This window comes from Anolis sagrei, chromosome 2 (assembly GCF_037176765.1).
Source record: "Anolis sagrei isolate rAnoSag1 chromosome 2, rAnoSag1.mat, whole genome shotgun sequence".
NCBI classification, from domain to species: domain Eukaryota; kingdom Metazoa; phylum Chordata; class Lepidosauria; order Squamata; family Dactyloidae; genus Anolis; species Anolis sagrei.
The window spans coordinates 26,174,118-26,183,966 of NC_090022.1; the positions used below are offsets into that span (position 1 = coordinate 26,174,118).

A 9,849-nucleotide genomic window follows, 5' to 3' on the forward strand; every position below is an offset into this window, starting at 1 on the left:
AAGCAATCCCCTGGGGAAAGATGTCACGCCCATGCCTCTTTCACTAAGAGTTATAGCTCCCAGGCATGACGGCACACCCTTCCTCCCTCCTTGATCTCTTATGGTGCCTTTTTAAAAAATGGCAGTGTAGAAGGAGCCTAATAAAGTGTTTCATGAGGCTTCATGCTTCCTTAGAGCAATCTGGGGGCCCTTCTACACTGCCATATAAACCGGATTATCAAGGTAGATAATCTACATTATCTGCTTTGAACTAGATTATATGAACCTACACTGTCATATTAACCAGTTCAAAACAGATAATCTGGATGTTCTATGGCAGTGTAGATGAGGTTTTAGAGAAGAGTCTCAGGGTGTGTCCTGGGACTCTCTTTTACAGCAGTGTTTTTTAAAACATCTAATTTGGAGGACCAGCACACCATCCATCTGTTCCAATTCGGCAGGGACAGGCTCCAACTACAATGCCATATAATCTAGTTTTTGAATCCAGATTATTTGCTTTGGACTGGAATATATGGCAGTGTAAATTTATATAATCCAGCTCAAAACAGATTTATAGAGACTGTAGCTGGATCTACACTGCTATATAATCCCGTCTATGAATCCAGATTATCTGTTTCAGTTGTTGTAAACTCAGGACCCTTATATACGGCAGATTATCAAATCAGATAACCTTTTAAAAATCATTCTTAACTTTATGTCTAATCAACTTAGAGATAACACATTTTACGTCACCTTTCTGAAAAAAAGCAGCCAGACATTAAACAAAAACAACAGCAACATTTATTTTGTTTGAACAAAATGTACAAAGGTGCTCAAAGCAATGTTTCACATGACATGAGCCTGGGAATATTCCTCACTGCCAAGCCTCTGAGGGAAGGAAAGCGCTTCTCTTGTCTCTCGCAAGGCCATCCATCAGGACTGCTACTACTTCTTACCGGACTTCTTTATCCCGCCTCCACCTGAAAGAGGAGAGAGACAAAGATCAGCTGAGGTTAAGGTTGAGCATCAATGTGTGATACGGGAGTCAAAATCTAGGGAGTGTGGACCAATAGAATGAAGCCTCGGTGCAATCTGGGGTGGGGGTGTGTGAAACTGGCCCTTGAACCTATCAAATCAGCCCTTTTCCCTCTTCATCCTTTGGCCATTATTAAAGCCAGTATGGTATAGTGCAGGGGTCCTCAAACTAAGGCCCGGAGGCCAGATGTGGCCCTCCAAGGTCATTTACCCAGCCCTCACTCAGGGTCAACCTAAGTCTGAAATGACTTGAAAGCACACAACAATAACAACAGTCCTATCCCATCAGCCAAAAGCGGGCCCCACACTTCCCACTGAAATACGAATAAGTTTAAATTTGTTAAAATTGTTCTTCATTTTAATTATTGTATTGTTTTAAGTGTTTTTTGCACTACAAATATTATATGTGCAGTGTGCATAGGAATTCATTCATTATTTTTCAAATTATAATCCGGCCCTCCAACAGTTTGAGGAACTGTGACCTGGCCCTCTGTTAAAAAAGTTTGAGGAGCCCTGGTATAGTGGATTCTAAGAAACCAGCGTTCAAATTCTGGATCAGCCATAATTTGGTGCCCACTAAATTGGATTTATTTATCGTATCAGGAGCAACCAGAGAGTTGTATTATGTAATACAACTAAATTAGATAAGTCATATTCCTTCTCTAAGGAAGGTTGTGCCAAACACCCTCTGAAAAAGTTCTGCCCCAAAATGCCATGATATGGCAACTCTATGTAAGAAGCAATTTGAAAGCACACAACAACAGCAAATGGCTTGGGTTCAGCAGGTATGAGACCCTCCAACAATGCATCCAGCATGAAAATGTATGGTCCCTAAAACATATACCTTTTTACAAACCTAGAAGTTGAGCACCCCTTATCTAGAAATCTGAAATACTCCGAAATCTCAAACTGTCTGCAAGGGTGGCTGATATAGAGAAACTTTATGAATGTGGCGATCCAATGTACACAAACTACGTTTCATAAACAAAAGTATTTTAAAATATTGTATATAACATCACCTTCAGGCTGTGAGTATAAAGTATATATAAAACATAAATGTAGTGTTTAGATGTGAGCCCCATCACCCAAGATCTCTCTCTCTCTCTCTCTCTCTCTCTACGTATATCCTGCATGACAATGGGTTGGACTAGATGGCCCATGTGGCCTCTTCCAACTCTATTACTGTATATACTCGGGGATAAGCCAACCCGAATATAAGCCGAGGCATCTAATTTTACCACAAAAAACTGGGAAAACATATTGACTCATTTCAAGGGTGGGAAATGCAGCTGCTATTGGTAAAATTCAAAATAAAAATAGATACCAATAACATTACATTAATTGAAGCATCAGTAGATTAAATGCTTTTGAATATTTACATAAAACTGTAATTTAAGATAAGACTGTCCAACTCTGATTAAACCATTATTCTAATGTTCTTCAATGTAAATGTGAATAAGAAAGACAGTAAAAGAAATATAATAAAAATAATTATAATTGAGTAAAATTGTAAATGTAATAATAATAATAATAATAATAATAAATAGAAAAAATAAATGTGATAATAATAATAATAATAATAATAATAATAATAATAATAATAATAGAGTAAAATAATAAATAACCTTGACTCGAGTATAAGCTATGAGGGGCTTTTTCAGCCTAAAGAAAGGGCTGAAAAACTCAGTTTTCTATAATCTATTCAGCCATGCAAATATTCCAAAAGCATTTCAGATAAAGGATGCTCAACTTGTACCACTGGAAAACCAGTACAAATTGTGAAGTAAGGAGGGCTGAGAATTTAATTTGGTTTGTAATGGGTTTGTATGCATCTTTGCAACATCAAAAAATTATTTTAAAACATGACCCAAAATGTGATTTTTCTCAAAAATCAGAATGTGAGAGAAAATGAAACTGACATAGAGTGGCCCATCCAACAGCACAAAACCTGGTTTTGTACTGCTCAATTAAGATTGCTCTCACAAACAAACCTTTCCTATTACTATAAATCAAACTATACACTGCCTTTTCAAAACCAAGCAGCAGTGGCTGGGTGAGAGTTAAATGGGGATTTTGAACAGGATATTAGGACAGGACCAAATCCAAAATAAAAACATATTCCCAATCAGATGCACTCTTGAAATAGAACTAAGAAATAAATGCGACTTGTTAATCAATTCCTTAATTCAGCCCAAATGCCAAGCCCCAGTTTCTTATTCTAACCAACTTTCCACCCATTTCTTTGTTACACTCTTCACGGGATCAAGGCTACTTGTCATTGGTATGATATTTCAGAGGAAGTGACATACTGAGTGGGCCCTTCCCAGCTGCTTTTGCCTTCAACTCTTCCAGTTTCTTCTGTTCATCCTTCTGTTTTTGCTTGAAAGCAACATCTTCCTAAAGAGAAATTGGTAACAATAAGAGGCAATTAGGACTACAAAACATACCTCAAGCATAAATTGAATGAATTAGAACTACCCCTCTATTCTGCTTTGGTTAGACCACACCTGGAATATTGTGTCCAATTCTGGGCACCACAATTCAAGAGAGATATTGACAAGCTGGAATGTGTCCAGAGGAGGGCGACGAAAATGATCAAAGGTCTGGAGAACAAGCCCTATGAGGAGCGGCTTAAGGAGCTGGGCATGTTTAGCCTGAAGAAGAGAAGGCTGAGAGGAGATATGATAGCCATGTATAAATATGTGAGAGGAAGCCACAGGGAGGACGGAGCAAACTTGTTTTCTGCTTCCTTGGAGACTAGGACGAGGAACAATGGCTTCAAACTACAAGAGAGGAGATTCCATCTGAACACGAGGAAGAACTTCCTGACTGTGAGAGCTGTTCAGCAGTGGAACTCTCTGCCCCGGAGTGTGGTGGAAGGTCCTTCTTTGGAAGCTTTTAAAGAGAGGCTGGATGTCCAACTGTCAGGGGTGATTTGAATGCAATATTGCTGCTTCTTGGCAGGGGGTTGGACTGGATGGCCCATGAGGTCTCTTCCAACTCTTTGATTCTATGATTCTATGAAAATACACTGCAAGAATAAACTGGCAAATATCATAACTGAAACTGGTTGACCGATGATGCCCACATACATTTCACATGATGCCAGGACAGTCAATTCCATGATAGTTTGCTTTGTTCACTGCCAGCCCTATTCCCAAAATAACTGTCCTAAAGGTATGAAAAGTTAGTTTCAAAAGCCAACTGGAATCACCTATTACCAGTTCACTGTTATTTTCACCTTCCAATGAGTTTAATTGAATTGCTTTTCTGTATATTGTATGAAACTGTGGAATCTACTACTATGTTCTTTTTCAATGCAAGATGTGTTTGTTGCTAAAGGAACATTAAGAGGAGTGGTCGTTCTCATGAAAGTTATGAAGATTTTTTTATGATTTAAGGTAAAAGTTTTCCCCTTATGTTAAGTCCAGTCGTGTCCGACTCTGGAGGTTGGTGCTCATCTCCATTTCTAAGCCGAAGAGTCGCCGTTGTCTGTAGACGCCTCCAAGGCCATGTGGCCAGCATGACTGCATGGAGCGCTGTTTATTCCTGCCGGAGCGGTATCTATTAATCTACTCACATTTTCATGTTTTCGAATTGCTAAGTTGGCAGAAGCTGGGGCTCACAGCGGGAACTCATGCCGCTCCCCTTTTTTGAACCTGCGACCTTTCAATCAGTAAGTTCAGCAGCTCAGAGATTTAACCCACTGCGCCACCGGGGGCTCCTTTTTGTGTTTGTACTTACATTATTAGGAACTGTATAGAATTCATGGTTGTTGTTATCAATTATTCTTTATTGGATTGGAGTTAAGTTTTTTAAAAAAGGGACTCTGCAGAAGAGGGCTCAGTTAAAAAGTAAAACCTGCCTGTTCAGCAATCCTTGCAAATGCTGATTTATTATCAGAAAATGTTTGATTTCTAAACCCATTTTATATACCTACTAGATACCGGCGATCACATAAAAATTTAAGAAGCCTTTTGCTCAATCCCACCTCATCCATTTCCTTCGACTGCTTCTTCGGCTGCTTCAGGGGCTTCTTTTTTCCACCTGTGGAAACAGAAGAAAGGTTAATCAATTAGGCGGGAAACATAAATAACATACTAGTATAGACATGGGCCAACTTGTTTTGGACTTCACTCCTTCAGTTCCTAACAGCCTCGGGCCCCTTCTTTTTCCCCTCAGCTGCTTAAGGAAAGGGCCTGAGGCTGTTAGGAATTGTGGAAACCAAAGTCCAAAACACATGGAGGAGCCAAGTTTACCCATGCCTGTACTAGATGAAGAAGCCTGAACTGTCCTGTAGTATGAATTGGCCATGGTGGTCCACGCTCTTGATACATCCCGAATAGATTACTGCAATGCGCTCTACATGGGGCTGCCTTTGAAGACTGTTCAGAAGCTTCAAATGGTCCAATGGGCGGCAGCCAGGTTACTAACAGGAGCGGCGTTCAGGGAACACACTACTCCTCTGTTGTGTCAGCTCCACTGGCTGCCAATTTGCTACCGAGCACAATTCAAAGTGCTGGCTTTAGCCTATAAAGCCCTAAACGTTTCCGACCCAGGTTACCTGTCCGAACATATCTCCTCCTATGAGCCATCTAAGAGCTTAAGTTCGTCTGAGGAAGCCCTGCTCTCAATCTCACCTTCCTCGCAAGTGCAATTGGCAGAGACGAAGGACAGGGCCTTCTCAGTGGTGGCCCCTCCCCTGGCTATGGGACTCCCTTCCCAGAGATATTAGATCGCCCCCTCCCTCCTGACTTTCCAAAAAAAGTAACAACCTGGCTCTTTAAGCAAGCTTTTGAGAATGCAGTGGAAGAGATTACACGGAACTATAAATTATGAACATGGAATGGCCAGACGATGTTGCTGGATAACATTTTTTTTAAGTTTTTATTTGAGAAGAGAAAATACAGTTATATAGACATATACTATACATTTCCCTCTCTTTTATTTACATTCACTCCTGTGCTCCCCTTCTCCAGAGCCATCTCTTTTCCTAAAGTCCCACCCAAAAATCAGTTCTTCATTTGGAGGTAAATTCCCATCTTCTTTTTCCAATAATTTTTCTAGAAATCTTCTCCAGATACTTTCAAAGTCATTTTTTTACATAACCCCTTCTTTACTTTTAAGTTTGAGTTTAGCTTATCGTTCAATGCCATTTTCCAGATTTCTTTATACCATTCATTAATCTGTATTTTCATTGCCCCTTTCCAATATTTTGCAATTAATAGTCTAGCTGCTGATAATAGCAAGTCTATTAATTTTTTCCCCTCTTATCCTTCCCATTCTCTTTTTGAATTAAAAGTAATATTCCTACTGGATTCCTCCTAATTTTTATATCCATAATATTTTCTATTTCCCTTATAATTAATTCCCAAAAATCTTTTTACATATTTGCAGTCCCACCACATATGCATGTAGGTTCCAATTTCTTGGCATCCTTGCCAACATTTTTCATTATTATTCTTATTTATAATGTATTGTCGAAGGCTTTCATGGCCAGAATCACTGGGTTGTTGTAGGTTTTTTCGGGCTGTATGGCCATGGCCTAGAGGCATTCTCTCCTGACGTTTCGCCTGCACTTTGGCAAGCATCCTCAGAGGTAGTGAGGATGTACTGAGGTAGTGAGGATGTACCGAGGATGCTTGCCAAAGTGCAGGCGAAACGTCAGGAGAGAATGCCTCTAGACCAGGGGTCCTCAAACTAAGGCCCGGGGGCCGGATGCAGCCCTCCAAGGTCATTTACCCGGCCCTTGCTCAGGGTCAACCTAAGTCTGAAATGACTTAAAAGCACACAAAAACAAAAACAATCCTATCTCACACTTCCCATTGAAATACTAATAAGTTTATATTTGTTAAAATTGTTCTTCATTTTAATTATTGTATCGCTTTTAAGTGTTTTTCCCCACTACAGATAAGATATGTGCAGTGTGCATAGGAATTCATTCACTTTTTTTCAAATTATAATCCGGCCCTCCAACAATTTGAGGAACTGTGACCTGGCCCTCTCTTTAAAAAGTTTGAGGACCCCTGCTCTAGACCATGGCCACACAGCCCAAAAAACCTACAACAACCCACTTATTTATAATGTTGAGACTCAGCGTCTGTCTCATGCACCTACTACTAGTAGTAGAAGGAAACGTGGCTTAGAGAATGATGAAGCTCAGCGGCAGCTGAAAAGGATCAGGGACTTGTTTCTAGAGACTACCAATGAGGAAGATTTTGCAGGCTTTACTCGCGAGGAGATGGAGCTGGACGATTACAGAGGTGTAAAAAGAGCAGCCAGCAGCTCTAATAGCGATGTAGGATCTGTTGCTAAGCGCCCGAGAGATGTAGCAGATTGTGGGGACTTTGACAGCGAAGAGGAAGATCTGGACTGGACTAAAGTGCAGGAAGTCATGGAGGTCCTTAATGCCCCCTCCTCAAGCGATGAATTCCAGGGTTTTCAGGATGATTGGGCTGTAGATAGTTCTTTGCAGGATGGAGCACGGAGTGCTGACTGGCAACAATGGCGCAGCCTGGATTCACCTGAGGAATTGGACCCAGCTGACAGTAACTCCAGCGATTCGGATGAGATTTAAGCAGCAGCTTGGGGACAGACTAATCGCAGAGTTCAAAGTGTTGCATGCCGTGTGCCTTGTGCCAACTCCTGCCCTGAGTTCTTGTTGCAGCTTCGTGTTACCTGATCCGGTGAACAACCCTGCTGGTTCCTGACTCGTGAGTCTTCTGTGCTTTGACCCTCGGACTGTCTGACTACGCCCCTGCTTACTCCTGCTAACTTCGTTGGACCGCTCCTCCTGAGGATTGCTGTATGCTGTTTCGTTGGCTTTTGGAACGGACTATGTTTTCTTGCTGAATTCAAGCTGTTTGTTTTAGTTTAAAGACTGACTTTCCTTTTCGTCAGCCAGGGCTGACTGAGACCGGTTTGTTTACTTCTCTGCTGACTGCAAGCCTCCTTAGTTTACATCTCTGAAGTGAAGAGTCTCCTTTTGTTTTGCTAATAGACATTAAACACCTTCCTTTAACTCCAACGGTGCCGTTTGTGTTTCTGCCTGGCCTGGGTCTTGACAATAATGTTTAACCTTCTCTGGATAACATTTTTAACAGGATTACACCGATGATTATATGTTTTAACGGTTTTTATATATGTTTTATATTGTAATGTGGCTTGTTTTTAATGGCACTTTTATGAATGCCTAGCATCGAATTGTGCCAATCTGTAACCCGTCTTGAGTCTAAAATTGCAACAGCACAACAACAGAGAGGAAACAAGCAAGGGCATCTAATCACCTCTCAACAAATGTTTGCTCCAGTCACTGTCAGGCCATTATATGCTAATCAAGGTGATCAGTTGAAACATTCCCACCTAGCTCCAGCAGAGAAGAGTCCTTGGTCTCACTCTGGTCATTCCACAGATATATAAATCCTTTTGCCTAGTTCCAACACTACCTCTGAGGATGCTTGCCATAGATGCAGGCGAAACGTCAGGAGAGAATGTCTCTAGACCAATGGTTCTCAACCTTCCTAATGCCGTGACCCCTTAATACAGTCCCTCATGTTGTGGTGACCCCCAACCATAACATTGTTTTCGTTGCTACTTCATAACAGTCATTTTACTACTGTTATAAATCATAATGTAAATATTAGATATGCAAGATGTATTTTCATTCACTGGACCAAACTGGGCACAAATACCCAATGCACCCACATGTAAACATTAGTGGGGTTGGGGGAGGATTGATTTTGTCATTTGGGAGTTGTAGTTGCTGGGATTTATAGTTCAGCTATAATCAAAGAGCATTCTGAACTCCACCAGCGATGGATTTGAACCTAATTTGCCACACAGAACTCCCATGACCAATGGGAAACACTGCAAGGGTTTGGTGGGTAATGCCCTTGAGTTTGGGAGTTGTAGTTCACCTATATCCAGAGTGCACTGTGGACTCACGCAATGGTGGATCTGGACCAAACTTGGCACAAATACTCAATATGCGCAAATGTGAACACTGGTGGTGGAGCCTGGGGAAAATAGACCTTGACTTTTGGGAGTTGTAGTTGCTGGGATTTATAGTTCATTACAATCAAAGAACATTCTGAACTCCACCAATGATAGAATTGGCTCAAATTTCCCACATGGAATCCCCAAGACCATCAGAAAATACTGTGTTTTCTGATGGTCTTTGGTGACCCCTCTGACACCCCTTCGCGACCCCCTCAGGGGTCCCGACCCCCAGGTTGAGAAACACTGCTCTAGAACATGGCCATATAGCCCGAAAAAAACCTACAACAACCCAGCAGTCGCCATATGGCTGAGAAAGGCAGGCTATAAATATATGATCAGTGGTAAAGATGGGGTATATAGGCCAAGGCCTTGTAGTGAAGTCTCCTTCTCTGGAGGTTTTCAAGCAGAAGCTGGATGGCCATCTGTCGGGGCTGCTTTGATTGTGCGCTCCTGCATGGCAGAATGGGCCTTGGGCCTCTTCTAACTCTAGGATTCCCCCTCGACGCCAATGCTCTTGACTGAGGCCTCAATCAAGAGCCTCCCCTTGGCCCCTCCATCTTTACCTTCTCGGCCTGACATGGCGCTCCCACTCTCAGCAGCCTTTCAACCGCGAATGAAGCTTCCCTGACCCCAGACAGGAAGAGGAAGCACTACGCAGCCGCTCCAAACACACACAGGCCTTTGAATGAAAGGTCAACGTCACTTCCGGCCGTGCTTGAACCATAGAAAGCGCCATCCTATAGGCACCTCTGAGAAAAGACTAAACTCCGCCTTTGGTATGCCTACATCCACTTTGGACTTCATTTCCCAGAATTCCCAGCCGTTGACCAAGGCAGC

The 9,849-nt window shown here is 41.8% G+C and overlaps 1 long non-coding RNA gene across 1 annotated transcript; it reads right to left on the reverse strand.

The window, feature by feature from the left end:
• Positions 1-757: 757 nt before the first annotated feature.
• Positions 758-9,692, reverse strand: LOC132769489 (uncharacterized). Its single transcript, XR_009630850.2, has 4 exons — positions 9,576-9,692; positions 5,006-5,061; positions 3,324-3,411; positions 758-959 (listed from the first exon to the last, which is right to left on the reverse strand). It is a non-coding gene; the product is annotated as an uncharacterized lncRNA (long non-coding RNA).
• Between the last annotated feature and the right edge of the window lie 157 nt (positions 9,693-9,849).